Below are 16,801 nucleotides of genomic sequence, written 5' to 3'. Positions count from 1 at the left end.
TCTTAAGGGTCGAGGGTCGAGCAATTTTCCACCTGATAACACTCTGATGCGCAGGGGCTCTCTATCAGCAAAGTACTTAATTATGTGAGACGTCCTGCGTACAAGGACTCACACACTAAATCCGTGACGCGTGAATGCGTGAGGCACTCTATTCCCGCTATTTCTAGTGACTAGTGACCTATCATTGATGTGTATTGCTAGCTCAGGCCTTGAGTCCTCGCGCCGGGCTTGGTTTTCTAAAGAAGAATCCTATTTAAAAAAAATATACTCCGAGGCATTTTCCACAACGCACAACTTTCACTAAAATGACACTTATTTATACTCGAGGTCTATTCTCCTATCAACTTCTGATAATTGTTGAATGCAGCTTTTTTAATGGATAATAGGGCTAACTTTCAAAGTATGTCTTCGCTTGTTGAATTTCTTTTAAACTCTTAATTTGAAATTATAATGCATCTTAATACTGCAAAACTTCGTTCAACTGAGGCACTTGTGGCTGGGATAGTTAGTAGTACTAATTCACACAACTTGACCACTTCACACAGCGACTTGTTTAAACCAGTAGTTATACTGGTTTAAACATACCCAGATTTCTGGGTATTTCTTTATCATTCATGTCAGTTGTTTCATAAATGATACTTAACTGAGAATGCAAAGCTGGGATATCAAAAAATTTTCATTATTTAATCGTAATGACATAAATTCCTCTGTGGGAAATTTTGATGAATTATAATTAGAAATATTAAGATTATATATAATTCTACAAAAAATTTTAAATCGTTAAAATTTGGAAAGCTAGAATTCATTTGTTGTAGAATATTATCAAAACGTCTCTTTGTTTCCTCTGTTTTCTCTGTCTCTCTGTCTCCGAAATTATCAATCTTCATTATTTTTCTTTCATGTTCAAACCCCATATGTTCAGTTTTATCCCAAATATTTTTAAACTGCTCTCGTTTTTTTAATTATCGTATTAATAAAGTCATCAATTTGTCTTATACAAACTGCAATACCATTTGATTTCTGTAAAATGTCAAATAAAAGATCAGTAAAAGGAAATATCTCTGCAAAAAATTTAAATCGAAATATTCTTTAAGCGAATGTATGTATGTAATACCTAAGCACCCCTTAGCAGCAGTAACAGTCGGAGCATCTCACTTTCGGGAAGGCGATACGACGAGCGCTTCCATGGCATACCAAAATTCGCGCGACTAGTGGGTGCGGTCATTGAACCCTGACCAATTTTAACAGGGACAACTGCATGACAAGCGGCGATTTTGAGATGCGCTTCTGCCAGGAGTGGACCAAATAGTTGAATTGTGTGCATATTGAGTTCGTTCGTACGCGATTAATTTTTAATATTTTTCAATGCCTATTGGCTAGGTAATATGTAGATTATTTGGATTAGGGAAAAAAATTTTATTATTAAATATTAATTAAAAATATATTTTCTTATATCGACGAATAAATAGGGAAGCGGCGCTTCCCCCGCTTCTATGGACCGCACGCCTGTGACCTACATTATAATGTTGTAAAATTGAAAAAGCTAAAAGTTGGCAGACATTTTTGGCCCAAGATGGTTGGTTAAAGTTCTCGTTTAGGGTTTCACCATGTTCCCAGAGGTTTCTACTAACATCGGCGTTTAGCCTTTTCAATTTTACATTATAATATAATGTAGATTAAATTATCATTACATTGTTTGGTTCTGGGGCTAGTTAGCAAGTACATGAATTAACTGATGATGAACTGATAGGTCCGAAAACGTTTTGAACATATTTTATTCAATCCATTGGGATTTTTTAAGATTTTAGTAAATAATACCTCTTACATAGAAGTGGTTTTACTTCATGTTAGAGTTTGTTTAACTATATGGTATACAGCCAAGCCAGAGAACTACCCTTTTTAGCAAATGTAAAACGTTCTTTACTTAAAATTTTCAAATCGCTGTACAAGATTGGATAGAGTTCTACATGAACGTGTAGATATGAATTTGTGTAGATATGAACGTGTAGATATGAATTTGTAGCAAATAATTACGTTATACCAATAAACGTACTTGCAATATCACAGCAACAATGTGATTTGGTAATAAAAAATGTGTTGGATAATGTATATGAGATGTACTTTACCCCATGGAATTGGTAGGAGCAGCTACCGTCTTCGGTATGAAGCGATGTCTTCTTTGACAGGCAGGAAAAACAAGTGATTTTGTCTGAATGGCGGTTGGTTAAAAAATTAATTAATTAAAAAAAACATGAAATCCTTTATAACAGGTATATTTGTTAAAATCCCTATACAGGGCTACATCACAGAACAAACAGAACTAGTTTTCAATCGGTTGACCGATCATCATCAGTGTTTTCTTGAATCTAACATGCTAACCACCAAAGTATGTTCACACTGCGGTGAAGAAGTAAGGCCGTACAAGATAACGACGAAGTAGAAATTTTCACAGAAGAAGACATACAAAAACAAATAATAAAAACCTAGAAAACGAAAAAGCAGCAGGAGAAGATGAAATAACAGTGGAATAAAATACGGAGGAAGAGAGTTACATAAAGAAATAAACCAGCTAATACAACAAATAAATATAATGAACAAAACAGACTACCAGCCGATTGGAATGCAGGTTTTATATGTAGTACCGGAATAAAATACGGAGGAAGAGAGTTACATAAAGAAATAAACCAGCTAATACAACAAATAAATATAATGAACAAAACAGACTACCAGCCGATTGGAATGCAGGTTTTATATGTAGTACCTACAAATATAAAAAAAGGAGATCGGGAAGAGTGTGAGAATTACAGAGCAATAACTTTATTAAACACCACATATAACATTCCAGCAAACATACTAAACAAAAGACTTAAATCATGAGCTGAACGTATATTAGGAGAATACCAGAACGGGTTGAGACCGGGGAGGTCGACGATTAAATCCATACATACAGTGGAGCAAATAATTCAAAAATCTAGAGAATACAACAGAGAAATACACCTAATATTCATGGATATAAATACGCGCTTTTGATACAATCAATCGGACGAAAATAATGGAGCAGCTAGAGAATGTTGGAATGCTTCGACATTACTTAATCTGATATTCAAAGTAATCATGAGGAGAACACATTTTGCAAACAAAAACATGATTACCGATCAACTTCAACTAGTAGCATATGCAGATGATCTAGTCATCATAGCAAAGGCGAAGATGACACTTATAAAAGCAGTTGGAAAATTACATAAGTAAAGGATCGTTTAAACACAGCGATATATCAAACAACTTATCAAGGTCAATCGAGTTGTTGCAACTTATCACTGTGTGTAAACGGTGCATCGCACAACTTATCAAAGTTGGAGTTGGGTTGAAGGTGGTATCGCATTGAATCGCAGCGTCTAAACAGCGTTTCAACTTGTCATCACAACTAGTTGCTGTGACTTATCGTTGTGTTTAAACGACGCTTAAGCGAAGAGAATAGGACTAGAGATAAACCAGCACAAAACAAAATACATGACGATAGAAAAGGATGACACAACTCAGAAATATCTAATAACACAGAACCATAAATTTGAAACTGTATCCACAGTTTATCCATGTAAGTTACTTCGTACTCTCAAAGAGAGAACGGAGGCAAGAATTCTGAAGGGCAAAAAAACATATGGAATGAGTAGAAATCTACTGAGAAGCAAGACTCTAAGTATAATATGAACCTGTATAAGACCTTAATAAGACCTGTTGTTACATATGGAATGGAAACAACGACTATTAGCGAGAAAGAGGAACATAGCCTTCTGAAATTTGAAAGAAAAATAATGAGAAAAATACTGGGCCACAATGTAACAAAAGAGGGAGAAATAAGAATGAAAACCAATGCCGAACTTGAAGAAAAATTAAAGAGAAAAAATATAGTCAAATACAAAAAATCAACCCAACGCAAATACGGGACATTTAGGCGTCCCGAGAGACTTTTTCGGACCCCGGGACAAATCGTTAAAAAACGAGACAATCCCGTTTTTACGGGACGTTTGGTCACCCTAGTATACAGGAATTTTAAGAAAACAGAACCGTTTTAGCCCTTTGCGGGCAAAGATGATACTATGTATATAGTTTCTTAGTTCGCAAGAAGTGTGTAGTGTGTATGTTTTCCTCTCGCCGTACAGGTACGGTAACTGTCGCTCTTAGCAATTATTTTAAAAGAGACTCTCTTTTTCGGCAAGCTTTAACCCGGTAATATGTACAATTTAATCGTTTAATCGCTTATGTTGTTAAAGTCGCTGTTTGTTATTAAACGTTTTTCGCTTAAGAGGATCGGTACGTATTTTCGGCTGCAATGCTATTCAAATGGGGTTTCATTTTTTTCGAATCCTGAGAAAACTAATAAGTATTTTTGAAAAATTTAAACGCAGAATGAAAGATTACGTTATTAGCGAGGGCCGAAAGTCCCTGATAACTTCTATAATGTATATTTAAATAAGTTACAGGGGTGAAAAACTAAGAGAAAATTTAGTGTGATTTTTAATTTCAAATATCTCATTCAAAATAAACTTTTTATTTATTCTAAGGGACTTTCGGCCCTCGGTAATAATTTAGTCTTTCATTCTGCGTTTAAATTTTTCAAAAATATTTATTGGTTTTTTCAGGATTCGAAAAAAATGAACACAATGCCGTGGTAATATTTTCCAAATCTATCTTTGTCTTACAACGCACTCAGCCGAATATAATATTGTCAGCATATATTGTCAGTCAGACACTGACAATCAGTGACAATTTTAAATATTTGACATTGCATCGGGAATATTTTAAGTTATTGATTAAGGCTATGGGTACATAATTCGCAAATATTTTACGTGTATCCCTACTTTTTCTGTCTTTACACGGCAAATTACGTGTAGTAAAATTCACACTGGTATGGATATGTAAACATTACTAGAATGTCATTCTACTTGAAAATGTCATCATTAATTTAAAGAGATGGGTTTTGAATGTTCTTGGATAACTGTTATTTTTATAATTGCAAATTATTAATTCAGTTAATAAATGTGATAATTTTTTCACTAACTATGTATTCAGTGATTGTAATAATTTATTTGTACAACAAAGACTAATACTCAATCGAGAAAAGAAGAAAAGTGTTAAAGTGATTTTTTAATAATATATTGTTATGGAACGCTTACAATTTTGAACAACTTTAACAACAAAATACTTGGATCACAGAATATAATATTATCCTGATGTATTCTCTGCTTAGATCTTCCACAAATAATACACAATAAATAACTTTTTACTAAGTTCACGTCTTAAATCAATTATTTATCAAATACACTATATATCAATAATTTTTAATCAATAACTCAACATATTCCCGATGCAATGTCAAATATTTAAAATTGTCACTGATTGTCAGTGTCTGAGTGACAATATAATGCTGACAATATTATATTCGGCTGAGTGCGTTGTAAGACAAAGATAGATTTGGAAAATATTACCACGGTATTGTGTTCATTTTTTTCAAATCCTGAAAAAACCAATAAATATTTTTGAAAAATTTAAACGCAGAATGAAAGACTAAATTATTACCGAGGGCCGAAAGTCCCTTAGAATAAATAAAAAGTTTATTTTGAATGATATATTTGAAATTAAAAATCACACTAAATTTTCTCTTAGTTTTTCACCCCTGTAACTTATTAAAATAAACATTATAGAAGTTCTCAGGGACTTTCGGCCCTCGCTAATAACGTAATCTTTCAATCTGCGTTTAAATTTTTCAAAAATACTAATTAGTTTTCTCAGGATTCGAAAAAAATGAATCCCCATTTGAATAGCATTGCAGCCGAAAATAAGTACCGATCCTCTTAAATATTATTGATATATAGTGTATTTGATAAATAATTGATTTAAGACGTGAACTTAATAAAAAGTTATTTATTGTGTATTATTTGTGGAAGATCCAAGCAGAGAATACATCAGGATAATATATTCTGTGATACAAGTATTTTGTTGTTAAAGATGTTCAAAATTGTAAGCGTTCCATAACAATATATTATTAAAAAATCACTTTAACACTTTTCCTCTTTTCTCGATTGAGTATTAGTTTTTGTTGTACAAATAAATTATTACAATCACTGAATACATAGTTAGTGAAAAAATTATTACATTTATTAACTGTTAAAATAACAGTTATCCAAGAACATTAAAAAGCCATCTCTTTAAATTAATGATGACATTTTCAAGTAGAATGACATTCTAGTAATGTTTACATATCCATACCAGTGTGAATTTTACTACACGTAATTTGCCGTGTAAAGACAGGTAAAGTAGGGATACACGTAAAATATTTGCGAATTATGTACCCATAGCCTTAACAGACAATTTTAATTTCTCACTCTCCTTTAAGGCTATGGGTACATAATTCGCAAATTTAAGTGTATCCCTACTTTTTCTGTCTTTACACGGCAAATTACGTGTAGTAAAATTCACACTGATATGGATATGTAAACATTACTAAAATGTCATTCTACTTGAAAATGTCATCATTAATTTAAAGAGATGGGTTTTAAATGTTCTTGGCTAACTGTTATTTTTATAATTGCAAATTATTAATTCAGTTAATAAATGTGATAATTTTTTCACTAAATATGTATTCAGTGATTGTAATAATTTATTTGTACAACAAAAACTAATACTCAATCGAGAAAAGAGGAAAAGTGTTAAAGTGATTTTTTAATAATATATTGTTATGGAACGCTTACAACTTTGAACATCTTTAACAACAAAATACTTGGATCACAGAATATATTATCCTGATGTATTCTTTGCATGGATCTTTCAAAAATAATACACAATAAATAACTTTTTATTAAGTTCACGTCTTAAATAAATTATTTATCAAATACACTATATATCAATAATATTTAATCAAAACTCAAAATATTCCCGATGCAATGTCAAATATTTAAAATTGTCACTGATTGTCAGTGTCTGACTGACAATACATGCTGAAAATATTATATTCGGCTGAGTGCGTTGTAAGACAAAGATAGATTTGGAAAATATTACCACGGCATTGTGTTCATTTTTTTCGAATCCTGAAAAAACCAATAAATATTTTGGAAAAATTTAAAGGCAGAATGAAAGACTGAATTATTACCGAGGGCCGAAAGTCCCTTAGAATAAATAAAAAGTTTATTTTGAATGAGATATTTGAAATTAAAAATCACACTAAATTTTTCGCTTAGTTTTTCACCCCTGCAACTTATTAAAATAAACATTATAGAAGTTCTCAGGGGCTTTCGGCCCTCGCTAATAACGTAATCTTTTATTCTGCGTTTAAATCTTTCAAAAATACTTATTAGTTTTCTCAGGATTCGAAAAAAATGAATCCCCATTTGAATAGCATTGCAGCCTAAAATACGTACCGATTCTCTTAAGTATGTACAACCTTTCTGTGATTCTCTTCTGTGTTTTAAACCAAAACAAAATACATCTTTTGAACCAGTTTCCTAAAAGTTCAGTCTTAATTAATATCGAAGGACAGTGTCCTCGCTGGGATATAGTCGTGGTCTTAAAAAATTTGCCGATGTCCAATTAGGGAAAATGAAATAATAACCCCCTTTCCCAAACGGTGGGGAGAGATCCAAATAAAAACTTCCCCAATGTACTTATACAAAATTGCGAGAGTGCAATAGTGATAAAGTAATTAAGATTCTGAACTTAACTAATCTACATAACTTAATAGTAGGGGAGCCAAGCGGGGATTTTTGCAGCTATTAGAGCGCGTCAGATTATTACATGGGGAGAAACCTTGTACCCTGAAAATGTACCTCCACCATATATTGGCTCTTAATGCAGGGGAGTTCGTTAAGGGGGCGCCGAAAAAAATCTGTCCGTAGAAAAACTCGAAATCGTCGATTAAGAGGAAACAGTAGCGATCAACAGGTAGCGAAAACGCGTTCCAAGATTGCGGCTTTAATTTTGAATATTTTTTCGAGATACTTGGCACACGTATTCGTAATATAATAAAGAATGGCGGTACAGAGCCCAATTTGAAAAATATATTAATATGTGGAAATTACTCTGTAATTAAATACAATATTAAAAAAATGAGCCTGTACCGCCATTAAGAACAAAAAAATACACTTTCTTCAAATAAACTTTTTTATTCGATGCCTAGACTTTGTGTCATTTTGGAACTACTAAAAATTTTTATTTCATTAGTAGTTCCAAAATGACACAAAATCTAGGTATCTGATAAAAAAGTATATTTGAAGAAAGTGTATTTTTTTGTTCTTCTTAATGGCGGTACAAGCTCGTATTTTTAATATTGTATTTAATTACAGAGTAATTTCCACATATTAATATATTTTTCAAATTGGGCTCTGTACCGCCATTCTTTATTATATTACAAATAAGTTTGCCAAATATCTCGAAAAAATATTAAAAATTACAGCCGCAATCTTGGAACGCGTTTTGGCTACCTGTCGATCGCTACTGTATCACCTTAAGATAAGGTAAGTTAAGTACATGCAAAACAGTGTATATTTCAAAAATTTGACGATTTGAGCGGGGCGTAAAGAAATGGGCGAGTCCCAAAGTTTAACAAGGAAAAAGCGAAGGAAAAAGCGGATGATACCAAACACGACTTCCCATGGAGAGGGGTGGGGGGTAAATTTAAAATTTTAAATACGAATCCCGCAATATTTTGCGAAATGAACATCAGATGGAAAATCTGTAAAACACACTTTCTTATTCAATATTTTTGAAAAATCTATAAAATCGCACCAAACATGACCCCCTCCACGGAGATGGGGTGGGGGTTACTTTAAAATCTTAAATAGGAGCCCCTATTTTTATTGCAGATTTGGATTCCTTACGTAAAAATAAATAACTTTTATTCGAGACATTTTTTCGAATTATGGATAGATGGCGCTATAATCGAAAAAAACCATTGTTGGAAATGGAAAATAAATAAAAAATGGAAAGTCCCCACTAAAATGGAAAACTTTACTTAACTTTTTTTGGTTTTAGGACCTACTCTTCACAACCCAATAGGTCCCCATAAAGCTCGCGTGACTGCACATTTAGCATACTTTGCTCCCCTACCATAAAAGTAGACAGTATTGTTGTTTATTTGGGTTTATATGACTGCGGATACTAAATCCATTCGCCAAAGTAGACAGTAATTTATGATTTGTAATCAGTTAATATATTGGTTTTATGGGTACCCCGTCAAAATAGCCCCGTCAAAAAAGCTCCGACAAAATAGCCCCGACATAATATCCCGCACACAAAATAGCTCCGACAAAACAGCGTGCAGACAAAATAGCCGCGGAATAATAGCCCGCCGACAAAATAGCCCCGACAAAATAGCCCCGACAAAAAAGCTCCCTTCAGAATTCATCATGAAATAATTCCTTAAAAGTACATTTTTTCGGAAGTGGTAATTATCCTCTATTCAGATGTTTATCTTAACCACATTAAATAAAAATGGTCTTTTCAGAGAACTCGAGTCCTGTCTTCCATGCCTCTTGGAAGTTTGAACATTTAAGTTAAGCGAAAATCAATGTTTATTTATGATATAAACATTTTTTTATGTCTTCGGGCAACAGTAAAATGCATTTTAAATTAAATAAATTAAATATATTTTTCCTTTTTGTCGAATAATTTAAATTAAAAAAAGTTTTTGGACACCTTGTATAAATAATTAAGTAATTGTTTATAAGAGGCTGTTTTAGCCGGGGCTATTTTAGCCGGGGCTGTTTTGACCGGGGCTATTTCGTGTGCGATCTATATTGTCGGGGCTATTTTGTTTGCGGGCTATTTTGTCGAGGCTATTTTGTGTTCGGGCTATTTTGACGTGGCTTTTCTGACGGGGCTGTTTTGACCGGGCTATTTTGACGGGTCACGGGTATATGTACACGCCATTACCGCCAATAACCTTTCATGGTTGACGTAATTCTCCTAATTGACACAATTATATAGTTCCTGTTTCAAAGCACTAGATACGACATTTCTAACTTTCAAAGAGACGATGCTAATATCTCGATTTATTTCATAATATGGCTTAAATGAAAACGCATACATACAGTTCCTCGTTCCCAATTGCAATTGCTATTTGCACCTTTAATAGTGCGGCCGATATGTGAAACAATTGCACATTTAATGATACAAGCATATAATTTGGACCACATTTACTACACATATAAAGGTTCAAATTTAGATATGAGGCCATCTCAGATTTTGCCTTTTACAAAATGGCGAGCATTCAAAATGGCGGCTATACATATGTGTTTAATAGTACCATAACTTTTGAACGAAAAGTCCAATTTCAACTAAATTTGGTAATGTAGGTTATTTTTTTGATTTTCAAGATGGATGTGGTGAACCAGAAGAATCGGTTTACCAGAAGTTGTGTTTTGACTGGTTGTTAATGTAAAAATATGTTTTTTTTTTCAATTTTTTCCCTCTGTATATATTAATTTTTCAAAAATGTAATACCGCAATTGAAAGGAGCGTAAAAATATTTTGTAGAAAATATTTCGAACTTTTTAGTTATCTTAATTACTATTTAATAAATGCATAACGTATCTTCACATGTACCTATGTGTGGCAGATTAGTGCAAATATTATATGAATTATTGTGTATTTAATGGTAGAAGCATATAATTTGGACCACATATACTACACACGTCAAGGTTCAAATTTAGATATAAGGCCATCTCAGATTTTACCTTTTACAAAATGGCGGGCAGTCAAAATGGCGACTATGCATATGTGACTAATAGCACGATAACTTTTGAACGAAAAGTCCTATTTCAACCAAATTCGGTATAAAGGTTCGTTTTTTCATGTGTAAGACCAAGTGTGGTATTATAATATCACCCTGTACAAAAGATGTGTTATTCAAAGAAAAACATATATCATTCATCGTTCGCCCTTGACCAAGGCCGAGCGTGAGGTTGCGAAAGTTCATTCTAATATATAAGTAAACGCCCGATGATATCATCATCATTATTATTGTAGTAGGTCGTTACTGTTATATGTAAACACATTGTTATGGTTAGTCGTTGATGGAGGCGATTGTAAATATAATGTATTTGAACCAAGAAAGAGAGTTTTAATTAATTGGGACCAGAAGGCATAACAACACACTATTTAATACATGGCGATCCTGTAAATTAATTGGGAGAATCTTCTGAAAATGGGCGACAAAAATTGGAAACACCGACGGCGGAAAATGGACCAGGACGAAGATGGACAGGAAACCCAGTAAAAAGACAAAGTGATAAAATGTAAGTAAGAATGTCTATCTTTATTAAAAATGCTTCCCTCGTTTTTATATTATTATTGAACATTGAATATTTATCTTTGCTGATTTTTGAATAATTTATAAAGTATCGTTTTTTTTTAAGAATATCTATGAATTTTGAAACATGAAGTGATTTTTGAATTGAATATTTTTATCGAAGTTTATTATATATGCTATTCTTGAATTTTTATTGAATTTTGAATCTTTATTGAATTTATTTGAAAAATCTCTATCCGATTTCGATTTTTTTAGTACGGTTATTTTTAAATATTGTATGGAATATCGAATTTTTTCCAAAAAATTTCTATCGAATTTTGAGATATCAACCGATTTTGAATACTTTTATCTAACTTTTGCATATGCTATTATTACATTTTTATTGAATTTTTGTCGAATATGTATACGATTATTGAATCTTTATTAGCCAGTTGTTTTTGTTATTGAGTATATAGATACATTTTCATCGATTTTGTGTTAAATTTTGTATGATATGAACCTGAATTAATATTTTTTGAGTGATAAATGATATTTTTTTAATGAATAATGATTAGTGATGACATACCTTGATATAAGAGCTTTAAGACAAACATTGCTATAAGCAAGAGATATATTTTTAACGAACCGACCTGAAGAGTCGAGATAAGGAATCTGGAGAACTATATAGATAAGAAGAAGAACTAACAATATTATAAGCTAAATATTACGAGGCAACTAGAGACAATAAGAAACCCACTGCTCTTGTCAAATTAGGAAGGTACTAATGATTTATAGAAGCTTGAAAGCTTATTTGAGACCCACTCTGTGTTTTGAAGGGTACCTATTTTATTCATGATTATTCGTGAATAAACAACGGCCTCAAAGCAAGGGACTGAGGTTGTGATATTTTTAGAAGAATTTTAACCGCATAAAATACCTATTTCGTGTTTTGAGTTAACTATACCACCTTAATGGTGCGTACAGATCAGGGCGAAAATTCGGGTTAATATTGGCGGAGAACTAAGACATCCGAGTGAAACCTCTTTTATTAAGGTAAAACGAAGGTATCGGAGCTAGTATATGAAGTGATGATTATGATGTTATATGAAATGATATATGAGATAAATGATATATGAAATATGTATATGAAGATGAATTATGTACACTGTAGAAGTGTTAGTATGTGGAGAAAATTGAAGAATTATATGAGTTGTAGTACCAGACAAGAAGAAGAAGAGGAAAATATGTGGGAAAAATGAAAGAAGAGACATAAAACTTGTCAGAAATGTCAAAATAAACAAGCAGAATTAAGAATAATATCAAATAAGTAGCTAATCATTGAATTATGTCTAAGAATTAAAATTGTAATTTTTTTTCTAAAGTAACGTAAATTATAAATAACTTATTTTTAAATGCATATAATGAATTCAGGTTAAATTTTCGTGGAAAATGGAAGTGTTTGAATTAAGGATAGACAATATCTTACAATAGTGTTAGTAGACAGTAAGCAAAGGGACACAAAAAGTGAAGTTCTTAGAGAGATTAAATCTTTATTATAGGTACAAGAGAGTTATTAGAAGTTTTTTTAGAGACATATTAAAAGTGTTAGAGAGATTACATTTCTATTATAGGTACAATATTTTAAAGTTAGTAAGGCGTATATAAATAAATAAAAATAAGACTGAAATAATAAGATGAAATAGTAAAGTAACGTTAAATTATTTTTTTATATACCATTTAATAGAAGTTTAGGTAATATTTAGCTTAGCTTAGGAAGTATTAAAGTCGAGATTTTATTACAATTAGATTAGTTACGGCTTATAGGCACTAAAAGACTATTTAAAAGTTAGGATCAATTTCATTCACTGTGGACACTGTTTTGATGAAGTGAATTAGTGAACGAAAAAAAAAAAAGGACGAAAAGACACGACGTGAAAGTACGTGAACTAGTAATAGGTTATAAAATACCAGTTTTAGTATAGGGAAAATATGAACTTTTGTGTAAAATAGGAAAAAGAATATACATGTTTAGGGAAAAATTGATTGATCTGAAATGTACCAGGTTACAGTTAGTTAGGATAGTTAGGAAATTTAATTTTTGAAAATAGTATTAGGTAATCATAAACACTCTGTGAAAGGGAAAGAGGGATATACACTCAGATATTCTTCTTCTCTTCTTAGGACTTTCTTTTTTTAAAAAAACGGCGATGATAGACAATCAATCTTATTTTAAAAATATGTAATTTTAACAAAACGGGGAGGTGTGGTATTATAATATCACCCTGTACAAAAGATGTGTTATTCAAAGAAAAACATATATCATTCATCGTTCGCCCTTGACCAAGGCCGAGCGTGAGGTTGCGAAAGTTCATTCTAATATATAAGTAAACGCCCGATGATATCATCATCATTATTATTGTAGTAGGTCGTTACTGTTATATGTAAACACATTGTTATGGTTAGTCGTTGATGGAGGCGATTGTAAATATAATGTATTTGAACCAAGAAAGAGAGTTTTAATTAATTGGGACCAGAAGGCATAACAACACACTATTTAATACACAAGGTCTTGAACCGGAAGAATTGATTTAACAGAAGTTGTGTTTTTCCTGATTTTTATATAAAAACATGTTGTTTTCTTACCAATTCTTTCACCTTGTATATATTATTTTTTCAAAAAGTTGATACCGGCTTTAAAAAGATAGTAAAAATATTTTTTAGGAAATATTTTGAACTCTTTAGTTATGTTAATTACAATTAATAAATGCATAACGTATCTTCACATTTACCTATGAACCTATGTGCGGCAGATTTGTGCAAATAATATAAGAATTATTGTGCATTTAGTGGTAAAAGCATATAATTTGGACCACACACACCACAAATACAAAAATTCAAATTTGGATATGAGGCCATCTCAGATTTTGTCTTTTACAAAAATGGCGGGCATTCAAAATGGATATGCCGCACATAGGTACATGTACATTCATTTATTAAATGGTAATTAACATAACTAAAAAGTTCAAAATCTTTCCTAAAAAATATTTTTACACTCTTTTCAATGGCGGTGTTACCTTTTTGAAAAATTAATACATACAATACAGGGTGAAAGAATTGAAAGAAAAAACAACATAGGTTTACATAAAAAACAGTAAAAACACTTCTTCTGGTAAACCGATTCTTTCGGTTCAAGACTTCGATCTTATTCATCAGAAAAAGAACCTTGATGCCAAATTTGGCAGAAATCGGACTTTTCGTTCAAAAGTTATCGTGCTATCAGTCACATAATATGTATAGCCGCCATTTTGAATGCTAGCCATTTTTTGTCAGGGCAAAATCTGAGATGGCCTCATATCTAAATTTGAACCTTTTTATGTGTAGTATATGTGGTCCAAATTATATGCTTCTACCATTAAATGCACAATAATTCTTATAATATTTGCACGAATCTGCCATACATAGGTACATGTGAAGATACGTTATGCATTTATTAAATGGTAATTAACACAACTAAAAAGTTCTAAATATTTCATAAAACATATTCTTACGCTCTTTTCAATGGTGGTATTATCATTTTGAAAAATTAATATATACAGGATGAAAAAATTGAAAATAAATTATTTACATAAAATAAAATAGTTTTAAATAAAACCAGGAAAAACACAACTTCCGGTAAACTGATTCTTCCAGTTCACAACATCGATCTTGTAAATCACAAATAGAACCTATGATACCAAATTTGGTTGAAATCGGACTTTTCATTCAAAAGATATCGTGCTATTAGTCACATATGTATAGTCGCCCATTTTGAATGACCGCCATTTTTATAAAAGGCAAAATCTGAGATGGCCTCATATCTAAATTTGAACCTTTATATGTGCAGTATATTTGGACCAAATTATATGCTTGTATCATTAAATGTGCAATTCTTATAATATTTGCACGAATCTGCCGCACTATAATGCTGGCCACTCACTTACGGATAACGAAGAGGATATGGCATGCAGGCCAAGACTGAAGGCCGTTATCGAAAACCGACACACACTAGAATCAGTTCGTTATCTGACGACCTTTTTCTTCAGGTAAAGATCTGTAGGGAATCGTAACTCTTGCCACACACAGTGCAATTATCGACGAGAAAGCATGTCCCTCTCACGAAAAAAAGCGTGTGCGTTAATAATTGTGCTAGAAAGTCGGAAGAAAAAGAAAAGAGCGTACTGGGTTAAAGATTGGCTCATGAAAAGAAACAGGTTATCTTTATCTCACATGGCATTTATGGCAGAATTAAAACTTTCCTGTACGGAAGATTATAAAACATATTTAAAAATGGATGAAACATGTTTTAAAAAGCTATTAAAACTAGTGATACCTTTAATAAAGAAACAAAACACTAGAATGAGAAGTGCCATTAGTGCGGAAGAGAGACTAACTGCAACATTAAGGTTTTTACCTTTCTCTCTTAAATCCCGATTCGCGTAACATTTATCTTTAACCTTCCATAGGCAAGGATGTGATTGATAAATATCAATAAATTGACGTAAAAACTCAGAATTCTTTGCGTTCTTGTTTGCCATTTTCTCTTTAAAAATCCGATTTGCCGATCGATGCCAGTTAAGTTAACGATCTGCAGTCCAGATGTCACACACTTGCAGTTTTGTGAAGCGATCGCGCCAAGGTCTGAATGACAACTGCGTGTGGGTGGTAGTTTTGACCTTCGGTTAAGGGCTTGTCAGGCGCCAGGCCTCTTCGTTATCCGTAAGTGAGTGGCCAGCATAACTGAAAATTATAATAAGAATTTACCAATATACTTACTGACTAGAACGTTGCAACAGCTGTAACTTTGAATTTGTCGCCAGGAAAATCAAAGAGTTTATAAAAAATCCATTGCACCGTAACAAGCCTGACGCGAAGAAAATTCCAAATTGAAAATACCGAGCGAAAATTGTTAAATATTTTAATTCACTGGATTGCGAAATATACACAGAAAACTGCTTTTCTTAACATCTATTTTGCCGAAAAAGGGTGAAGGTAACATCACAAAATTAAAGAGGCACATTGCTGAGTTCTGGAGTATATGTTAAAATGAGAAAATTTTATCAGTACAAGCGTTTATTAGATAATTAATATGTACTTTAAAAGATTTATATACTTTTAACAAGTAACGAAATTATGAAAAGTTAGTTTAATAATAAAGCACTGTTAATATGACAGTTAATGACAAATAAGCTCAGTCAAACAACTAATAGAACATCGTAATATTTTCAATTTTTAACTCATTATTTTTTTATTTGACTTTAATATCGTTCTAGATATCCTCATATTTTGAAATAAAAAAAAATCCCTATATTTTACGAATAAAAAATATATTCTGAAGTTGATGTTTAGTAAAATACCGTCTATTATGTGCAATTCCAAGTAGTTTTACGCTAATGACGTCGACTTTGCAAAGTAACAAGACACTTACTCAACATACACACTACATATGACACTAATACTCATGTTGTGAATGGCTGAATGACA

This window comes from Diabrotica virgifera, chromosome 8, assembly GCF_917563875.1.
Source record: "Diabrotica virgifera virgifera chromosome 8, PGI_DIABVI_V3a".
Lineage (NCBI taxonomy): Eukaryota > Metazoa > Arthropoda > Insecta > Coleoptera > Chrysomelidae > Diabrotica > Diabrotica virgifera.
Note: the sequence above shows the minus strand (reverse complement) of the source record.